This window comes from Salmo salar, chromosome 01 (genome assembly GCF_965601325.2).
Source record: "Salmo salar chromosome 01, fSalSal1, whole genome shotgun sequence".
NCBI lineage: Eukaryota > Metazoa > Chordata > Actinopteri > Salmoniformes > Salmonidae > Salmo > Salmo salar.
In genome coordinates, this window is record NC_138291.1 from 64,047,351 (window position 1) to 64,070,470 (window position 23,120).

The 23,120-nt window shown below is 42.5% G+C and overlaps 2 long non-coding RNA genes across 2 annotated transcripts; one reads left to right on the forward strand and one right to left on the reverse strand.

Annotated features, from left to right (window-relative positions):
* Positions 1–1,259: 1,259 nt before the first annotated feature.
* LOC145879612 (uncharacterized) lies at positions 1,260–6,045 on the reverse strand. Its single transcript, XR_014392488.1, has 2 exons — positions 5,894–6,045; positions 1,260–5,314 (listed from the first exon to the last, which is right to left on the reverse strand). It is a non-coding gene; the product is annotated as an uncharacterized LOC145879612 (long non-coding RNA).
* LOC106607133 (uncharacterized) lies at positions 4,048–13,902 on the forward strand. Its single transcript, XR_001329162.3, has 3 exons — positions 4,048–4,571; positions 4,665–4,802; positions 11,541–13,902. It is a non-coding gene; the product is annotated as an uncharacterized LOC106607133 (long non-coding RNA).
* Positions 13,903–23,120: the final 9,218 nt, after the last annotated feature.

Here is a 23,120-nt window from a genome sequence, read left to right on the forward strand (position 1 = left end):
GTACCACGTTCATCTGTACAAACAATAATACGCAAGTATAAACACCATGGGACTACGCAGTCGTCATACCGCTCAGGAAGGAGACGCGTTCTGTCTCCTAGAGATGAACGTACTTTGGTGCGAAAAGTGCAAATCAATCCCAGAACAACAGCAAAGGACCATGTGAAGATGCTGGAGGAAACAGGTACAAAAGTATCTATATCCACATTAAAACGAGTCCTATATCGACATAACCTGAAAGGCTCAGCAAGGAAGAAGCCACTGCTCCAAAACCGCCATAAAAAAGTCAGACAACAGCTTGCAACTGCACATTAGGACAAAGACTGTACTTTTTGGAGAAATGTCCTCTGGTCTGATGAAACAAAAATAGAACTGTTTGGCCATAATGACCATTGTTATGTTTGGAGGAAAAGGGGGAGGCTTGCAAGCTGAAGAAAAGGGGGAAGCTTGCAAGCTGAAGAACACCATCCCAACCGTGAAGCACGGGGGTGGCAGCATCATGTTGTGGGGGTGCTTTGCTGAAGGAGGGACTGGTGCACTTCACAAAATAGTTGGCATCATGAGGTAGGAAAATTTTGTGGATATATTGAAGCAACATCTCAAGACATCAGTCAGGAAGTTAAAGCTTGGTCGCAAATGGGTCTTCCAAATGGACAATGACCCCAAGCATACGTACAAAGTTGTGGCAAAATGGCTTAAGGACAACAAAGTCAAGGTATTGGAGTGGCCATCACAAAGCCCTGACCTCAATCCTATAGAAAATGTGTGGGCAGAACTGAAAAGGCATGTGCGTGCAAGGAGGCCTACAAACCTGACTCAGTTACACCAGCTCTGTCAGGAGGAATGGGTCAAAATTCACCCAACTTATTGTGGGAAGCTTGTGGAAGGCTACCAGAAATGTTTGACCCAAGTTAAACAATTTAAAGGCAATGCTACCAAATACTAATTGAGTGTAAGTACATTTATCACCCACTGGGAATGTGATGAAAGAAATAAAAGCTGAAATAAATCATTCTCTCTACTATTATTCTGACATTTCACATTCTTAAAATAAAGTGGTGATCCTAACTGACCTAAGACAGGGAATTTTTAGAAGGATTAAATGTCAGGAATTGTGAAAAACTGAGTTTAAATGTATTTGGCTAATGTGTATGTAAACCTCCTTAAGAGTACACCTTGAGCTGTCTAGACATGCACATGTATAGGCTGACTGACTAATATCTGGACTAGGCAAAGATTACAATAGATGGACCACAGTCTGCAAATTGATGCAGTTTATTCTTAAGCTTACCCAATAAAAATTCACAAAATCACCGATTTGGCACGTCATTGCACACGTTAGACTACAGATCATGAAATATATTGAGACAATTTACACACAGTAGCCTACAAGTAGCAAAATAGAACTCAATTGATTGAACATGAAATGTAATTCACTATGATTGAATAAATAGGACTATAGCCTACTGCATGGCTGCCCAACCCTCTTTCTGGAGATCTACTGTCCTGTAGGTTTTCAGTCCAACCCTAATTTAGCGTATCTGATTCAGCTAGTTAAGATCTTGTTGAGTAGCTAATTAGTAGATTCAGGTGTGTTAAATTAAGGTTGGACTGAAAACCCACAGGACGGTTGATCTCCAGGAAGAGGGTTGGGCAGCCCTGGCCTACTGTTTATGTTTTAATGCAGTCATCTCTGTTTTCAGTAGAAGCATATTTTTATACATCGCTTGCAAAGACATTCGCAACTTTATATTTGTGGTCAAATTTGTTCTGAAGTTATCTGTGGTCAGAGATGGATACACGGTGATTCTATGTTTAGTGGACATCTTCACCCGATATGGATGAAAATACCCTCAAATTAAAGCTGACAGTCTGCACCTGTCACTGTATAATTTCAAATCCAAAGTGATAGAGTACAGCGCCAAAACAACAACAATTGTGTCACTGTCCCAATACTTTTATCCTTTTTCTTTCGTAGAAGGGTGTGTGTGTGTGTGTGTGTGTGTGGTGTGTGTGTGTGTGTGTGTGTGTGTGTGTGTGTGTGTGTGTGTGTGTGTGTGTGTGTGTGTGTGTGTGTGTGTGTGTGTGTGTGTGTGTGTGTGTCAGGATGTGGGGGTTATGCTGATAACAAGGTGGGAGCAGTGTCCCCCACAGGATATGGAGAAGCCATCATGAAGGTCACACATCCAAACTCATGGCTAAACTCATCCTGTTCCACATGGAGCAAGGTAACTATCTCTCTCACACACAAACACACAGTGTCACACAGACACACATATGATTTATAAAGACAGAGTGATAGACTGAAGCCGGTAATGTTGCATTGGGCTAAACATCCATTCCTTCATTTGTCCATTTATACTTTCATCCATGCATGAATTCATCCATCCGCTCTCCCTGGTGTGTGTACCCTGCAGTGAGAAGGCAGCAGCAGACGAGGCCCCGGCCTATATGAAGGAGTGTGGTAGGTCTGGGTGAAATGGTGGTGGACCCCCATGGTTTATGGTCCGCTCGCTTCAACAGCCTGCAGATGGCCTGTACACTGGAGAACACTTCACAAAGAGCATAGACCACCCCCACTAAAACACACACACACACAAAACACTATGGCTTGTAGTGGAGAATAGTACATTATTATACAATAAAACAAAATAATACAGAGTATAGATGACTGACACTAACACACACACATAGGAAAGAGAGAGAGAGGGACAGAGGGAGGCATGGAAAGAGCATAGAAGAGCCTAGACGACACACTCAGACACACAAACAATTGATAGACTGCACTGAATTGACATGTTTCCGTCCCATAGACTCTTACCATAAATGTGTAGCAATCAGTATTATTGCAATGTTTTCTAATCCTCAAATCAATGCTCATATTTAGAGCCAGTATTTGGAAAGTGTTGATCAAATGTAAATATGGGAATTCAGGAATAAAGCTTGTTTTTGAAACAAACATAGACTATGTCTCATTTGGAGTCCTTAAAAGCCATGATGGTTCATGGCATCCATAAATACTAGCAAATTTACAGACAAAGTTACATATGGGTTGTCCCTTTCACCTTACATGTGTTGTGGCCTACTGGCAAAGGTCATGTACAGCTCGGTTTACTCCACTAGATGGCGCAGAATATAAAGATTGTCACAAAAGCAATTTGCTTTAGTTGGTTTCCGTTGTATCTCATCTCAATAGTCTGTAAAATGTAGGGGTTTAGAAATTCTGACTGAACCCTTGTGTTTCATTTCAATAGTCGGAAGTGGTGTCCCCTTCCAGTCTCCTATCCTTCCCCTGCACTGGTGTTACAAAAAAAAACAATCCTGCCTGCTCAAATCAGTATTGGTGATCGAAAGGAGATAAATGATGCCATTTGTCACCTGAGATGTCATCCCCAAAATGGGATCGATTTGATTGAGACAGGACATGTGTGGTATAGAGGGATCTGAAGGTGCTTTGGGTGTCACTGCCACTCACTCTGAGACAACCCCCATCTCACATTACTGCTATGAGTACAAACACAGAAACTCTCCTCTGACAGTCAAACCTGCTCTACTACCCTGCTGGTTTCTCCTGGCAAGGCTGGTTTGTGTCCTAAACATTGCTTTGGAAATAGGGGGGAGAGGCATGGGCATCTGCATGCATGTGTGAAAGTGATCAAGGGCATCAGAGACATAAAAAGTTTATTTCCTGTTCTCCTATTAATCTATAATATCTGACCCAAAATGACAGTTTATTATGAGGCTACTATTCTAATTTCTTCAGTAGGGCAATGGGCAATGGGCACATTGGTCATTTCATTTCACAGATTCCATAGGCCAGGTGAAAACTATAGAGGAACACATTGCAGAGGGATGTGTGTGTGTGTGTGTGTGTGTGTGTGTGCGTTTAAGGGAAATTGTCAACTCACCACTAATTCAATGTTGCCTGCGTAAAAGATAACGGATGGAGGTGCTATTCCGGAGCCTTGGAACACCGACGGACAGTTGGAGGTCATGGATGGCAACGGAAGGACGCCCGCAAGGTTACGTTAGTGAACAGGCTATTATTTCCCCTTTGATGCGCACAGTCCGGTCTGCCATTGGTCAGCTCTGCCAGAAAGGGGAGGGACTCGAGTCCAAGAATCTTAATAGAAAAACTCCAGACTGACAGGACGGAAGAAAGGGTGACAGCTCGAAAAAGACGGAGGACAAGGACGCTTTTTCCCGGCAACTGTCCCCTCAGAAGATTTTAACATTTTGCAGTTCTGTACATCCACACTTTACAGCCAGATAAGTGTGTTTTTCTGGATAATTTTCTGGTGTTATTGTGAACTTTATCTGAAGACAACTGAACTGCCTCGACTGGGAATGTTGTGTCCAGGTTGGCATTGTCAGAGACACTACGGAGACTGATTTTAACGCAGCATGATACCGGCGGTTGTCCATTCTTGCAAACTCTACGGTACAACCTACTATCTATCAAGACATATCGGGCTGCCTGTACCGTGAAAGCGGAGAGTTTATTCGTCCCGGACCGGCATAACTTGCCTAACGCAGTCAACTTTTTACATTTTCGTTGATGAGGTGAAGCGGTAAGTAGCCTAGAGTATGTCCAAAGAAAACAATGATAGCTTTTGGAAGAGCCTAAACCTCACTCACCTATTCCACCTCCTCTGTTTCCTCAGGGAGAAAAAAATATTCATGGCGCATCTCGGCAGTTCCACTGGGATGTGTCAATTGCATCCCCAAGCAGTTCAATGGCGCTGTAAGGCTCGGAGAATAGCCAGCCATTCATGGCGGGAAGAAAGCGCTTCTATTTCATGGTGCAGACAAGACTATTATTGAATCTTTAGAAACAAAGGAAATCATGCTTAGAAACATTTATAAATAAGAATTGATTGTTGAAAACAAAAAATTGCACAATTTATTCAGGGATAAATAGCCTAGTGTGCTAGTTAGGCTTATAACTGACTTTTTATATATTGTTTATTATACCCCCAAGTTATAGATATGGCTCAGGTACTCTTTATTTTACTTCTACCTCCAAATGTGTCTATATAACACCCATCTGAAAAGCATGACATGATTTTCACCTCTAAAGAGTGATAGTTAAACTGTAAGGGTTAGTGGTTTTCTGTAAGGTATTGTAAAGGGAAGCTCTTTGTGTGTGAGAACCTGTTTTGTGTGTTGATCTAAACCCGCCTTCTGTTTGAGGAGGGGTCTCCGGCTCCACTCTTTCCCATGGAGATGATAGGAGCACTTCCTGTCTCTCAGAACAGGCCAGGGTATGGAGTTTATACTGGGCCGGGAGTGTGAGTTAGACATTCTTCTTTCACTGTGGAGACACACCCACTCACAAACATGAATGCAAGAGCACAAACACATACAAGCACATACACATCAACTCTCTCTCTCTCACACACACACACAGTCTTAAATAACTAACCTTTTGGGGACACAATTTAGTCCCATTAAAAATCATTTTTTCCCATATCCTAACCGTAACCCCAAAACCTAACCTTAGCCCTAACCTTACCTCCTAACCCTAAACATAATTCTAACCCTAACACTTTTTCTAACCTTAACTCTAAACCTCCTAGAAATAGCATTTGACCTTGTGGAGACTAACAAAATGTCCCCAGTTGGACACATTTTTGTTAGTTTACTATTCTTGTTGGGAATTCTGGACCCCACAAGTATAGTTAAACACATCCACATGCACACACACTCTTTCACCCATTAAGTTTAGACCCACCACCATGACTGACTGTTAAATTGTTCTCTCTCAAGCTTAGTATTATGCAGGAAATTGTTCTGCTCCACTTGTATTGGGATCACGGGTGTCAGGACGTTAACCCCTGGCAGACCTTTGAGAGTTAGCAGTGTTAATCAGTGTTCCAGTGTCATGGCTCACCTGTCCTGTTAGCGTTCACGATCGTGCTCGGAATACCAGCGTTTCGATAAAGTCCCGGCAGAGCCCTGTCCCAAGGTCATCTGACTGCCACCCTGGGGCGTCTCAGAGTTTCTCGGAAAAAGCTTGAGCGAGAAAAGATGAGAGGGGGTTAAGGGGGCAGGGTCTGTGCTATCAGATAGGGTATGGAAACACATGTCCGGACCGAAGGACTGAGCTAAACACACACATCCCAGGCAGTGTGACAACCACAAGCCTTCATAAGGCTTCAGGAGATTGAAGGTCATAAATCAAATCACATTTTTTTGTCACATGCTTTGTAAACAGCAGGGGTAGACTAACAGTGAAATGCTTACTTACAGGCCCTTACCAACAATGCAGAGAGAAAAAAATAGAAATTATAGAAAAAATAATAACACAATGAATAACTGAGTCGATGTGTAGGGGTATGAGGTAATTGAGGTAGATATGTACATATAGGTAGGGATAAAGTGACTAGGCAACAGGATAGGAATTAGACAGTAGCAGCAGTGTATGTGAGGAGTCAAAAGAGCAAAAAGGGTCTGTCACATAGTCGGTAGCAGAGAGAACGGTTTATGAATTGGGTGGCTGGAGTCTTTGACAATTTTTAGGGCCTTCCATAAGAATTCATGGTTGCGGAATGGGAAGGTCACAAACCTACGTAGGCAAGGAGTGTGGCGGTCATATGACTTCATAAGCTAGTGGTGTGAATGAGGTCATCAATTGTCATAGAGGAGCAGTGTTGAGGTTACAGCAGAGCGGCTATGAGCATGGTTGAGAGTTGTTTATGTTAAAGCAAAAGATGGTGGCCGCTGGCTGGAACAATAATCTGCAATGCTAGGTGGTTTGGAGGTTATAAGCCTGCATAGCCAAGGAGTATGGATGTCACAAGTCTGCATAGGCGAAGAGCATGGTGTTTATAATTATTATGTCTAGGTCTTCATGCTCCCGAATGGCGCAGCGATCTAAGGCACTGCGTCTCAGTGCTAGAGGCGTCACTACAGACCCTGGTTCGATTCCAGGCTGTATCACAACCGGCCGTGATTCGGAGTCCCATAGCGCGGTGCACAATTGGCCCAGCGTCGTCTGGGTTAGGGTAGGCCGTCATTGTAAATAAAGGTACAATTAAAAGAATGTGAGGCTACAGTAGAGAAACCCACTCTGCATAGTGGAGGATTCATTCCACAATGAAAATAAGGAACATGGATTTTTTAAAAGGTTATTTTCTCCCTTAAACACTTAAACAGAAGACGATCAAGTTGTCTCAGACACAGATCTAGGATCAGTGACGCATCATCCAATCCTATGGTGATGGGACCGATACAAACCTGACCTTAGTGGGTTTCACTGTAGTCACTGAGATCTGTAGACTGTGCTGTTGTAGGAAGCCTGTCAACTGGAGGCAGTGATAGTCTGTTTGTTGGCCCCCTTTCTCCTCTTGTGAGGTCTGCTACGCTGCAGTGTGTGTGTGTCTGCCAACAGGCAGGCAAGAGAAATGTGGCTCAGGCGTGATTTTAGGTGGAATGCTTTGATGATTGAGGCCCTTGATCCGAGCAAGATTCAGGGTTCTCCGTCCAGTGTTTGTGTGTCTGTGTTCTAATTTGAGAGTGACCAAGAGCTCACAGAAGCCCAGAGATAGAGCACTGTAAACTCAGCACCTCTCATTACCAGCTTGTTTGCAGTAAAGTCCTCAGACACACACTGCCACTCAGTCTGCTACTGTAGAAGCTAACGTTAACCCTTTCTTCACTGTATCCCACGACCTCCTATATCACACTACTCTGTCTTCTGTGGGTGGAGTCATAACCTTGCTTTGACTTTGACACCTTCCACGGAGACAGAGAATGCACTATAAAAGGGTGGGACCTTTGATACGGTATACCATGTTAACATGTACAGGTCACACTGCCCTCAATACAGTATACCATGTTAACATTTACAGGTCACACTGCCCTCAGTTCGTGACCGACACATTTACACATTGTATTTGATTTAGGACCCCGAAGGCACCTCATAAGGGACACATGGAATTACAACACATGCATAACACATTACAGACGTGATACTTTTAGCAGGAGAGGTTTTGGACCTATGAGTACAGCGGGAATGGTCCGTCTTGAAGAGTGAGGAATGCTACTGTATGGAAATAGAACTGAAAGGCAGTGCTTCCCACCCTTCCCCCCCTCTCTCTCTCCCTCCCTCCCTCCCCCATCTCCCTCCTCCGCTCTGTGTGCTCGCCGGTTGCCAAGTGCTAAGAATCCGGGGAATGTGGGATTGCAGTATTCTGATAAAGTTTGCTTTGTTCCCTCAGTGACCTGAGCACTGGGAGGGAGGCATGGAGTGTCAGCCTGAGCAGTGCCGTGGTACACACACACAGATACACACACTCAGATACACACACTCACAGATACACACACTCACAGATACACTGTGACACATGTACTGTACATAGTTTCCAGACACACATACATACGACTATGACATACACATAGACAGCCACGCATACATTTACGTACATGTACTGTGTATATTATACAGACAAACACACACCCGACCATGCTAGTGATGGTATCACAGGTGAAGAGGAAAACAGACATTCCAAGGACGTTAGCCCAACAGTAACACACTTAAACTGTCCACTCAATGTGAATTAAAGGTAGAGTTGGTTCCTGTGGTAAAACAGGATTAGGTGGTAGAGCACTTGGAATAAGGTGGGAGGGCTATAGAATGTAGTGATGCATTCCTCACCTTATCTTTTCACAGCATACACATGTGATTACATGCACAAGCACATGTAGGCCCACACACACACACACACACACTTGTGGAAAACTTTTGAAGAACACTACACACAGCATAGACATTTATCCCCTACATTTAGAGACTCACCAGTGTCACACAGCAGAGTTAGGGCGGGTGTGGGAGAGTGTGTATGGTAAACACAGAAATGGCCACTTTGATTGCATGGTGGGAGGAGGAGGAGGAGACAGGGGGAGGCAGGAAGTCAGAGTTTTGGTTGAGGGATCAGGGGTGGAAAGGCCACTGGGAGAGAGTTCTACAGTGCAGACACACTGCTTTTTGTGTGAAGGGGCAATCAGTTTATTTCACTGTGTGTGTGTGTGTGTGTGTGTGTGTGGTGTGTGTGTGTGTGTGTGGTGTGTGTGTGTGTGTGTGTGTGTGTGTGTGTGTGTGTGTGTGTGTGTAAGCCTATATGTATCTGTGTGTGTGTTTGTGTGCCTGTGGGAGTGTGTGTGATGGCTAAACAGAAGCCCTGTGTGGTGTTTACATGGGAAATATGACGCCAGTACATTGTGTGGGGGGGCTGCCGTCGTGGAATGTCACATGCTTACAGGACAACAAAGGAAAGGCAGAGAAAACATACTGGAGACCAGTGACCCTATACTGGACTCCAGAGCTGTAGCTATAGAGCCAAGTTTGTTGGAGATATGGGATTTTTGAAAGGCGCCATGTCAACACCAACTGTTCCAATACAATAACAATGTAGTTAGCATGTTGTGGGACCTTTGGTGCTAACATGGCGATAGTTAGCCAAACTGAACTGGAGCTATACATATGGCTATGCTGTATGTTACTAAAGAATAGTTCAACTAATGCCTGGTGTGTGGTTTTAGCAGTGTGCATATACACTCTCCAGGACAACTGACAACTGGCAGTATGGGCTACTGTAAACATCCTTGACTGAAAGCTGGTGTTTCATATAGGGCTTTCAGTCGGATGTTTGCAGCTGCCAACTGCTATTATCATCGCAACTACTATACAGATATTTTTACATAGCAACAACTGTTATAGCCATCACTATTAGGCTTACAGAGTCAACTGTGTCTGCCATAAAAACAAAGAGGTTTACTCTAGCGCGCACATAGAGCCAAACAGAGGCGTACGCTAGCTAGAGCAATAAGTCATACTCCTGCAAGGGCCACATTCCTACTGATTGTCACGCCTCCCTTTTATTTAGCGTCTTAGACCTGTAGTGTGGACTCTAGGCATTCTGTGACATGAATTGATCAATTAAATCCAAATATGTTTAGGGGCGCACACCCTGTTTCAGCACTCTGGACAGCTCTCAGTTTGACAGGCCATCCCAGGGGAGCAAACCCACAGTGATTACAAATATGGATGAGTCTCAATTCTCTTAGTTCAGTTAGATGGTTTCCTTACTGTGTCTCCTTTCCCTCATGACCACTGAAAAGTGAACAAACTGGACACACACACACACTGCTACTTTTCCTTATGCTGTGTGTCTGTTAGCACCATCTCTGATGACTGTGCCCAAAGGAGTTCAGAATAAGAGAGTGGGAGAAAGGGAGAGGGAGGATAGGAAATGACTGTCAGGCTCTGTTCAGGCCAGTTGATTAACAGTGGCAGGGAGACTTTACATCCTCAGGAGAGAAGAGAGGCGGAGGGATGAGGGAAAGCTGAACAGGGGCCCAGGGATCTCAAATGTCAGATAATGCTATTCCGTGGGAGTCGTCTGCCATCTTGTTTTCCTCATCATGGGCTGCATCTCAATAGTTTGAAATTCCTTTCCTTGTCTAGGATACTACCTTTATCTACTTCCCTTTCTGACCACTGGCAAGCAACACGGTGGAAACTTGTCAAGTCCTTTTACCAAACAGTGTACTTGAAGGAAAGGGGACAAGGAAAGTACGCTGTTAAGGTGTATTGGTATGCAGTCCTGTAAAGTTTATGATTAGGGTAATCTTATCCTTGATCTGTGGGTAAGAGTGAGTTCTAACTTCCGACCTATGACCTCTCCGGGCTTCAGTCAGTGTAAACATCCTACACTCTCAGCGGTGCCCTCTTTCAGCCGGGAGTGGGATGTTTGCGCTGCCTGACTCGGGAACGCTCCCGGAATATAGTGCCGTGCTTTTGGAATGCCGGCCGAGCCGAAGCATGAAACGGGGAGGGGTCGCCATCTGATTGGCTGTGACCGGCTGATGTCGGCGCTGGTGGGACAGGACCACCCATCTCACAACAGATGTGTCTAGGCATGTCTTCCCTGTGGCTCAGTTGGTAGAGCATGGTGTGTGCAACGCCAGGGTTGTGGGTTTGATTCCCACGGGGGGCCAGTACAAAAAAAAAAAATGCATGAAATGTATGCATTCACTACTGTAAGTTGCTCTGTATAAGAGCGTCTGCTAAATGACTAAATTGTAAATTGTAGGCAGGTAACCTAGTGGTTCAGAGCGTTGGACCAGTAACCTAAAGGCTGCTAGTTTGAATCCCTGAACCGACTGTGAAAAATCTGAAAATATGCCCTTGAGCAAGGCACTTAACTCAAATTGCTCCTGAAAGTTGCTCTGGATAAGAGAGTGCTCAATGACTCAAATGTTAAACAGACACGCTACAGGAAACACACACACACACACACAGACTTACATGAATGACGTCATGGCAACAGGGAGCGCAAGAGGAAGTAGCTATAAATACCTTCAGATGACCCCACAGAGACACACACAGCCCTCTCCATGTCTCCCACCCTTCCTCCATGGGATGGGTTAGCTTTAGTGCCCTTGTTCTACTGTTATTACTCCTTAACCCCAATGTTCTTTTGGATTTAACTCTCTGTTTTCCCTAGTCTTACCCTCTCTCTCTCTCTTCAATACAGACATCAGAGGCAGAAATACACAAACAGTATGTGGACACCTGCTCGTCGAACATCTCATTCCAAAATCATGGGCATTAATATGGAGTTGGTCCCCCCTTTGCTGCTATAACAGCCTCCACTCTTCTGGGAAGGCTAACCACTAGATGTTGGAACATTGCTGCGGGGACTTGCTTCCATTCAGGCGCAAGCATTAGTAAGGTCAGGCACTGATGTTTGGCGATCATATGGGGTTAAGGTCAAGGCTCTGTGCAGGCAAGTCAAGTTCTTCCACACCTATCTTGACAAACCATTTCTGTATGGACCTCACTTTGTGCACGGGGGAATTGTCATGCTAAAACAGGGAAGAACCTTCCCCAAACTATTGCCACAAAGTTAGAAGCACAGAATCGTCTAGAATGTCATTGTATGCTGTAGCGTTAACATTTCCCTTCACTGGAGCTAAGGGGAATAGCCCGAACCATGAAAAACAGCCCCATACCATTATTCCTCCTCCACCAAACTTTACAGTTGGCACTATGCATTCTGGCAGGTAGCGTTCTTCTGGCATCCGCCAAACCCAGATTCGTCCGTCAGACTGCCAGATGGTGAAGCGTGATTCATCACTCCAGAGAACGCATTTCCACTGCTCCAGAGTCCAATGGCGGCGGGTTTTACACCACTCCAGCCCGACGCTTGGCATTGCGCATGGTGAGCTTAGGCTTGTGTGCAGCTGCTTGGTCATGGAAACCCATTTCATGAAGCTCCCGACAAACAGTTATTATTCTGACGTTGCCTCCAGAGGCAGTTTGGAACTCGGTAGTGAGTGTTGCAACCGAATACAGATGATTTTTACACGCTTCAGCACTCGGAGGTCCCGTTCAGTGAGATTGTGTAGCCTACCACTTAGCAGTTGAGCCATTGTTGCTCCTAGACTTTTCCACTTCACAATAACAGCACTTACAGTTGACCGGGGCAGCTCTAGCAGGGCAAAAATTTGACTAACTGACATGTTGGAAAGGTGGCATCCTATGACGGTACCACTTTGAATGCCACTGAGCTCTTCAGTACAGGCCATTCTACTGTCAATGTTTTCCTATTGAGATTGCATGGCTGTGTGCTCAATTTTAAACACCTGTCAGCAACGGGTGTGGCTGAAATAGCCGAATGCACTAATTTCAAGGGGTGTCCACATACTTTTGTGGTGTATAAGCTTTGACTTTATTTAGGTTAGAGGGTGTCCTGTCGCCATGGTTTACATTGTTAAAGGCAATGTTGAATGCATTGCCTTTCCCTTCAATTCACCAGAAGAGGGCAGGCTAGCCTTGCAGATCACACATTGTGTAGGAAGTGCCATATAACTACTGCATTAAATACTGTATTATCAAAGACAATCTATTATATAGACAAGATAGTCAAGTGACTGCTCTAACATTGGAAATACATGTCCTCAACGATGGAATGCAGGCGGGAGGCAAGATCAGGTGGGACCATTCCAACCTGAACTAAGTCGTGCAGGAATTCCACGTGAATCCACTTATATCAGTACATTTGTAACAGCCTAAACATTACGAAACTTGTATCAGATTAAATAAACCTCACGTAATTCATATCTGTCTCATAGACCTCCATACAAAAAAATCCCCACTTATCACACGACCATATTTTGGGCAGAGTAAATCCTCTCGCTTTGCCTCTTCATCTCTGATATTATTCAGAATACTATAGGCCTGATTCCACATTGAACACTGCTTTTCTCCCCTCTTTCCTTTATGACTCACCATTGCAGGTTTGAAAAGACTGCAGAGATTTAAGCAGGGTGCGCTCCAGCTATTCAAATAGGGTACAGGTGAAAGTGTTTGTGTTAGTGTGTGTGCTTAGTAAACATAATAACAGTCAAAATATGTTTTTTAATCTATTATTGAATATGATTAATAAAGGCTGTTGTGTAATGAATAATGTGTGTGATTGTCTCAATGAGAGAAACATTCATGGGTTTTCTATCCTCGAAACTCTTGCGGTGCTGTTGGTCTCTCTTGAACTGTTTAGGGGATTCACATGCTTTCTCTCTATTCCAAACTTTATATCACTCCTTGTCTCTCTCTGCCACGAGGAACTGAAATGTAGAGTAACGTAGAGCTGACCTGGGTATTTCTGTGGTCAATGAAAGAGCTGGCTCACCAACCTGCCTCACACACACATTCAGTGCCTTTAGAAACTATTCACACCATTTGACATATTTCAAATTTTGTTGTGTTACAGCCAGAATTTAAAAGGATTACATTTAGATTTGTTTTCACTGGCCTACAGACAATAGCCCATAATGTCAAAGTGGAATTATGTTTTTTCAAATGTTTACTAATTAATAAAAGAAATGAAGCTGAAATGTCTTGAGTCAATAAGTATTCGTTTTTTTTAATGACGACCTTATCTCTGTACCCCACACATACAATTATTTCTAAGGCCATCAGTTGAGCAGTGAATTTCAAACACAGATTCAATCACAAAGACCAGGGAGGTTTACCAGTCCCTCGCAAAGGACACCTATTTGTAGATGGGTAAAAAAAAAAATTTTAAAGCAGACATTGAATATCGCTTTGTGCATGGTGAAATTATTCATTACACTTTGGATGGTCTATCAATACATCCAGTCGCTACAAAGATACAGGCGTCCTTCCAAACTCATTTGCCGAAGAGGAAGGAAACCGCTCAGGGATTTACCATAAGGCCAATGGTGATTTTAAAACTGTTACAGAGTTTAATGGCTGTGATAGGAGAAAACTGAGGATGGATCAACAACATTGTAGTTACTCCACAAAACTAACCTAGATGAGTGAAAAGGAAGCCTATACAGAATAAAAATATTACAAAACATGCATCCTGTTTGCAACACTGCAAAAAATGTGACAAAGCAATTCACTTTTTGTTCTGAATACAAAGTGTTATGTTTAGAGCAAATCCAATAAAACACATAATTGGTCACCATTCTCCATATTTTCAAGCATAGTGGTGGCTGCATTCTGTTATGGGTATGCTTGTAATCATTAAGTACTGGCAAGTTTTTCAGAATAAAGTAGAAATGGAATGGAGGCACAGGCAAATCCAAGAGGAAAATCTGGTTCAGTCTGCTTTCCACCAGACACTGCGTGATGAATTCACCTTTCAGTAGGACAATAACCTAAAACAAGGTCAGATCTGCGCTGGAGTTGCTTACCAAGAAGACAGTGAATGTTCCTGGGTGGTCTAGTTACTTGAACATCTATGTCAAGACCTGAAAATGGTTGTCTAGCAATTTGACAGAGGTTAGAGAATGTTTTTAAAGAATTATGGGCAAATGTTGCACAATCAAGGTGTGGAAAGCACTTAAACTTCTTTGGGATCAATGTCCCGTCCACAGGACGGTTGAGCTAACGTAGGCTAATGTGATTAGCATGAGGCTGTCAGTAACAATAACATTTCCCAGGACATAGACATATCTGATATTGGCTGAAGGTTTACATTTTTGTTAATCGAAATGCACTGTCCAATTTACAGTATCAATTACAGTGAAATAATACCATGCTATTGTTTGAGGAGAGTGCACAATTTTGAACATGAAAAGTTATTAATAAACAAATTAGGCACATTTGGACAGTATTGATACAACATTTTGAACAGAAATACAATGGTTCATTGGATCAGTCTAAAACTTTGCAAATACACTGGTGCCATCTAGTGGCCAAAATCTAAATTGCACCTGGGCTGGAATAATACATTATGGCCTTTCTCTTGCATTTCAAAGATGATGGTACAATTTTTTTTTAAAGAACGGTAGGTTTTTCTTTGTATTATCTTTTACCAGATCTATTGTGTTATATTCTCCTACATTCCTTTCAAATATCTACAAACATCAAAGTTCTTCCTTTCAAATGGTACCAAGAATGTGCATATCCTTGCTTCAGGGCCTGAGCTACAGGCAGTGAGATTTGGGTATGTCATTTTAGGCGAAAATTGAAAAAAGAGGCGGATCCTTAAGAGGTTTTTAAAGACTTACCCAGAAAGACTCACAGCTGTATTCACTGCCAAAGGTCCTTCTAGTATTGAGTTAGGGGTGTGAATACTTATGTATAGTGCATTCTGAAAATATTCAGACCCCTTGATTTTTTTTCCACATTTTGTTACGTTACAGCCTTATTATAAAATTGATTAAATAGTTTTTTATCTGATCAATCTAAACACAATACTGTACCCCGTAATGACAAAGCAAAAACGGGATTGTAGATATTTTTTTTACATTTTTTTATCACATTTAGATACGTTTTCATAAGTATTAAGTATTCATAAGTACTCAGTACTATGTTGAAGCACCTTCTCAGGTATGACACTACAACCTTGGCACACGTGTATTTGGGGAGTTTCTCCCATTCTTCTCTGCAGATCCTCTCAAGCTCTGTCAGGTTGGATGGGTAGCGTCGCTGCAGAGATATTTTCAGGTCTCGCCAGAGAAGTTCAATCGGGTTCAAGTCCGGGCTCTGGCTGGGACACTCAAGGATATTCAGAGACTTGTCCCGTAACCACTCCTGTGTTGTGTTGTCTTGGCTGTGTGCTGAGGGTTGTTGTCCTGTTGGAAGGTGAACCTTCGCCCCAGTCTGAGGTCCTGAGCGCTCTGGAGCAGGTTTTTATCAAGGATCTCTCTACTTTGCTCCGTTCATCTTTCCCTCGATCCTGACTCATCTCCCAGTCCCTGCCGCTGAAAAACATCCACACAGCATGATGCTGCCACCACAATACTTCACCGTAGGGATGGTGCCAGGTTTTCTCCAGACGTGACGCTTGGCATTCAGGCCAAGAGTTCAAACTTGGTTCCATCTGATCAGAGAATCTTGTTTCTCATGGTCTGAGAGTCCTTTAGGTAACTTTTGGCAAACTCCAAGCAGGCTGTTATGTGCCTTTTACTGCGGAGTGGCTTCCGTCTGGCCACTCTACCATAAAGGTCTTATTGGTGGAGTGCTGCAGAGATGGTTGTCCTTCTGGAAGGTTCTCCCATGTCCATAGAGGAGCTCTGGAGCTCGTTCAGAGTGACCATTGGGTTCTTGGTCACCTCCCTAACCAGGGCCTTCTCCCCAATTGCTCAGTTTGGCCAGCCAGCTCTAGGAAAAGTCATGGTGGTTCCAAACTTCTTCCATTTAAGAATGATGGAGGCCACTGTGTTCTTGGGGACCTTCAATTCTGCAGACATTTTTTGATACCCTTCCCCAGATCTGTGCCTCATCACAATCCTGTCCTGTAGCTCTACGGACAAATCCTTTGACCTCATGGCTTGGTTTTTGCTCTGACATGCTGTCAATTGTGGGACCTTATATAGACAGGTGTGAGCCTTTCCAAATCATGTCCAATTAATTGAATTTACCACAGGTGGACTCCAATCAAGCATCTCAAAGATGATCAATGGAAACAGGATGCACCTGAGCTTAATTTCGAGTCTCATAGCAAAGGGTCTGAATACTTATGTACATAAGGTATTTCTGTTTTTTATTTGTTTTATTTTTATTTGTTTTATTTTACCCCCTTTTTCTCCCCAATTTCGTGATGTCCAATTGCGATCTTGTCTCATCACTGCAACTCCGCATAGGGCTTGGGAGAGGCGAAGGTTATATCATGCGTCCTCCAAAACATGACCCCCCCAAACCGCGTTTCTTAACACCTGCTTTCTTAACCCGGAAGCCAGCCACACCAACGTGTTGGAGGAAACACCGGGTTTGAATACTTTCCGAATGCACTGTAAATGAGATATCTGTATTTCATTTTCTATCAATTTGCTAACATTTCGAAAAAACATGTTTTCACTTTGTCATTATGGGGTATTGTATGTCGATGGAAGAGAAATGCATTTGATCCATTTTTTATTCAGACTGTACAAAATGTGGAATAAGTTAAGCGGTATGAATACTTTCTGAAGGCACTGTACACACACACACACACACACACACACACACACACACACACACACACACACACACACACACACACACACACACACACACACACACACACACACACACACATAGTGCTGTTATACTCATTAACACAGTCACAAACAGATACAGAAAAACATGTATTTGGACAGCTGGAGAGGCAGGATTATGTGAGAGTTGTGCTAAGTGTTTGGATCAAAACAACAGTCTGGCCAGAAGGGTTGCCAAAGGTCAAACAAGTACAGCGCGTGTGTTTGGTTTGTGTGCGTGCGTGTGTGTTATTCCATCTCATGAAACCTCCTGTGAATCCCCTTAACCATATATAATTAATTATTTAATTAATGGTCAACTCCTTGGTCAAATAAATGTTTCATACACACGCACTGTCTTTGTGCTTACAGTCGTAGGCCTATCTTCTTTTCACGTCTCTTTCTGTGCCTTAGAAATCAGAAGTTCTCTCAGAGTAACAGCTAGTTTTGACCTCAGACTGCAACCCTGAAACCTAAACAAGTCCAGTTTCGGGTAAGAAACGCAGTTTAGTGTTTTTCATCATGAATCTTGTTCTGGAGGCAGCTCTGCTGCACAGCCACAAAGTCATAAAATCTGATTTTAAACCTAACCTTAAAGGTGCTACATATAGGATGTTTTTATTTCATGTTTGCATTGTAATTTCAGAAAATGTCCATAATATAATGTATCTGCAGTAATAGTGGAATGATGTGTTTCACAGTATTGCTTGCCTGCCAGTGTTGTGATTGACTGTGATATTCGCCAATTGATTTCAAATGCCGGAGCAGCATCTGTTGTCAAAATAGGAAAGCTGTTCCGACTTTGTGGCTGTGTTATCTAGTTAAAATCACACCCATTTTCTGGTTGCTACAATTCTACACTGTTCGCACAATTTCAGGTTACAGCTGTAAAAACTATATTTTTAGTTTCACAGAGATTAAGATGGTACAATGATTCCCTACACTATTCAGTGCTTGTTTTCTCACATAAACTGTAAGTGAGCAAATAGTATAGAATTTTAGCAACCAGGAAATGACAGAGCGATTTCATTTTACATTTTAGTCATTTAGCAGACGCTCTTATCCAGAGCGACTTACAGTAGTGGATGCATACATTTCATTTCATGCATTTTTATTTTTTTTGTACTGGCCCCCCGTGGGAATCGAACCCACAACCCTGCACACACCATGCTCTACCAACTGAGCCACAGGGAAGCAACTACGATTTCCACTAGATAATACTGCCACAGTCAGAACAGCTTTCCCATTCTGACAAAGAATGCCGATCCGCAGTGTTGCCAACTCCTCAGTTAGGACAGTAGCTATTGGCTGTCCTAAAAGTCGCTAGAAGTCGCTAACTGACGTCATCACCTAATTTGCATAATTGGCCATCTGCACGTAATTGTGATGGATGCTGTAGGAGAGAGAAATAAGGTTGTGGGAGAGACAAATAGTGAGTAAAAAACACCCTAAATATGTTTAGAACTACAAATGAACTTTCTTCTGTCTATTCTTGTTTTTTTTTATGTCACAATTCCAACCCTCCTCCTTTATCCGGACTTGGGACTGGCAAAAGTGACCCAAAAGAGACACTGGCGGAGTTACTTATTTTTTTATTTTATTTTTAATAAAAAAAAAAAAAATGTTAGTTTAGTTTTTTACATTCACATCCCGCCCTGAATGTAAGCCAGGGCGGGATCAGCCAGCGGCGGATTCATTTGCAGTCTGGACGTGGAGGGGTGAACATCTCCTGCTCTGACTGCAGCAACTGCTGCGAGTGGGCTGGGCCACCTATGAGTGCTTTGGGACGGTGTGGGGCCCACGGCAGCACCCGCTGCTCATTGAGAATAGTAAGAGCGATACATGCTTTCACGTCTCCAAAAGTCTCCAATAACACCAGAAAAAGTCGCTAGATTTGTCGCTAGTCGCTTTTTTGTAAAAGTGTCGCTAGAGGGGTCTGAATACACGCTAAATATAGCGACAAAGTTGCTAAGTTGGCAACACTGCCGCTCCGGCGGGAGAAATCAATAGTGGAATATCACAGCCAATCAACACTGGCGGGTAAGTAGTACTTTGAAACACAATTATTCCACTATTAGCACCAGATGCGGTAAACTGTACAGTGCCTTCAGAAAGTATTCATACCCCTTGACTTATTCCACATTTCGTTGTGTTACAGCTGGAAATGAAAAGGGATTAAATAGATTTTTTTCTCTTACCCATCTACAGACAATGCCCCACATAATGACAAAGTGAAAACATGTTTTTAGAAATGTTAGATACTTAAATATATCTCATTTACATATGTATTTACACACTTGAGTTATTACATGTTGGTTGTTGAAAATTGCAAGAAATTAATTTTCAAGTCTTGCCAGTGTATTCACCCCCTTGGCATTTTTGGCATTTTTCCTATTTTGTTGCCTTACAACCTGGAATTAAAATAGAGTTTTGGAGGGTTTGTATCATTTGATTTACACAACCTGCCTATCACTTTGAAGATGCAAAATATTTGTTATTGTTAAACAAGAAATAACACAAAAAACTGAAAACTTGAGCATGCATAACTTCTCCCGCCCGAAGTCAATACTTTGTAGAGCCACCTTTGTAAGCTTGGTACATCTAGCCACTGGGATTTTTGCCCATTCTTCAAGGCAAAACTGCTCCAGCTACTTCAAGTTGGATGGGTTCCACTGGTGTACAGCAATCTTTAAGTCATACCACAGATTCTCAATTGGATTGAGGTCTGGGCTTTGACTAGGCCATTCCAAGACATTTAAATGTTTCCCCTTAAACCACTTGAGTGTTGCTTTAGCAGTATGCCTAGGGTCATTGTCCTCTCTGGAAGACTGAAAAAGGTTTCCTCAAGAATTTCCCTGTACTTAGTGCCATCCATCATTCCTCAAATTCTGACCATTTTCCCAGTCCCTGCCGATGAAAAACATCCCCACAGCATGATGCTGCCACCACCATGCTTCACTGTGGGGATGGTATTCTCGGGGTAATGAAAGGTGTTGGGTTTGCGCGTTTTCTGGCCACTCTTCCGTAAAGCCTAGCTCTGTGGAGTGTACAGCTTAAAGTGGTCCTATAGACAGATACTCCAATCAGTGGAGCTTTGCTGCTCCTTCAGGATTATCTTTGGTCTCTTTGTAGCCTCTCTGGTTAATGCCCTCCGTGCCTGGTCCGTGAGTTTTGGTAGGCTGCCCTTTCTTGGCAGGTTTGTTGTGGTGCCATATTCTTTCCATTTTTTAATAATGGATTTAATGGTGCTCCGTGGGATGTTAAAAGTTTCGGATATATTTTTATAACCTAACCCTGATCTGTACTTCTCCACAACTTTGTCCATGATCTGTTTGGAGTGCTCCTTGGTCTTCATGGTGCTGCTTGGTGGGTGGTGTTGATGGGGGAATCATGTGACAGATCATGTGACAGTAAAATTGCACACAGGTGGACTTTATTTAACAAATTATGTGACTTTTGAAGGTAATTGGTTGCACCGGGTCTTATTTAGGGTCTTCATAGCAAAGAGGTGAATACATATGCACGCACAACTTTTTTTTTTCTTCTTCTTTTTTTAAACAAGTAATTTTTTTCATTTCACTTCACCAATTTAGACTATATTGTGTATGTCCATTAAATGAAATCCCAATAAAAATCTATTTAAATGACAGGTTGTAATGCAACAAAATAGGAAAAACGGCAATGGGGATGAATACACTGTAGATTTTTAAGCCAATTTAATTGAAATTACATTTTTGACTGCACTGGGCCTATAATATTTAATCGATTTTACACAGTAGTGGTGAGTTTCTTGTCTATGTCCAACAATAAAGATTTTCTTATTTATATTTTCCTTCTTATTCGCCACATGTTATCTTATCTTCAAGGTCACAATGTTTACCTATGTACAGTATACACTTTCTAAATGTCTCTGATTTAATACATGTACCTGTAGATGAGAACAAGTGAATGCTAAATCTGATGCAATGCATCATATGCACCTCCTTCAAATGAATAAATAATATTATTAATATCATAAAACAATGTGTTAGAGATTAAACTTTTTATTGGCCAACATAATGAAAGATTACTTGTTAAAAAGGTGTGAATGTGAGAAAAGGATGATGATCACACCAACTCTGACAGAGACAAATCCCTGGAGCCCACTGGTGGTACATACAGGAAGTAGCACACTTCTTATGAGGTGCAGACACAACACCTGCAGAAGTTTCCAGTCCAAATTTGAGAGGAAACTGAAACAAAAAAAGGAGAAAAACATCAAGAAGCCAAGGCAAAAGTCTCACACACAGGCAGTATACACTTTCTAAATGTCTCTGATTTAATACATGTACCTGTAGATGAGAACAAGTGAATGCTAAATCTGATGCAATGCATCATATGCACCTCCGTCAAATGAATGAATAATATTATTAATATCATAAAACAATGTGTTAGAGATTAAACTTTTTATTGGCCAACATAATGAAAGATTACTTGTTAAAAAGGTGTGATAACGTGCTTGATAACGTACAGTTTAAGTCGGACGTTTACATACACCTTAGCCAAATACATTTAAACTCAGTTTTTCACAATTCCTGACATTTAATCCTAGTAATAATAATTCCCTGTTTTAGGTCAGTTAGGATCACCACTTTATTTTAAGAATGTGAAATGTCAGAATAATAGTAGAGAGAATGTTTTAATTCAGCTTATATTTCTTTCATCACATTCCCAGTGCGCCAGAAGTTTACATACACTCAATTAGTATTTGGTAGCTTTGCTTTTAAAATTGTTTAATTTGGGTCAAAAGTTTCGGGTAGCATTCCACAAGCTTCCCACAATAAGATTGGTGAATTTTGGTCCATTCCTCCTGACAGAGCTGGTGTAACTGAGTCAGGTTTGTAGGCCTCCTTGCTCGCACACGCTTTTTCAGTTCTACCCACACATTTTCTATTGGATTGAGATCAGGGCTTTGGAATGGCCACTCCAATACCTTGACTTTGTTTTCCTTAAGCCATTTTGCCACAACTTTGGAAGTATACTTGGGGTCATTGTCCATTTGGAAGACCCATTTGCGACCAAGCTTTAACTTCCTGACTGATGTCTTGAGATGTTGCTTCAATATATCCACAAAATGTTCTTCCCCCATCTATTTTGTGAAGCGCACCAGTCCCTCCTGCAGCATAGCACCCCCACAACATGATGCTGCCACCCCCGTGCTTCACGGTTGGGATGGTGTTCTTCGGCTTGCAAGCCTCCCCCTTTTTCCTCCAAACATAACGATGGTCATTATGGCCAAACAGTTCTATTTTTGTTTAATCAGACCAGAGGACATTTCTCCAAAAAGTACGATCTTTGTCCCCATGTGCAGTTGCAAACCGTAGTCTGGCTTTTTTATGTCGGTTTTGGAGCAGTGGCTTCTTCCTTGCTGAGCAGCCTTTCAGGTTATGTCGATATAGGACTCGTTTCACTGTGGTTATAGATAGTTTTGTACCTGTTTCCTCCAGCATCTTCACAAGGTCCTTTGCTGTTGTTCTGGGATTGATTTGCACCTTTCGCACCAAAGTACGTTCCTGTCTAGGAGACAGAACGCGTCTCCTTCCTGAGTGGTATGACGGCTGCGTGGTCCCATGATGTTTATA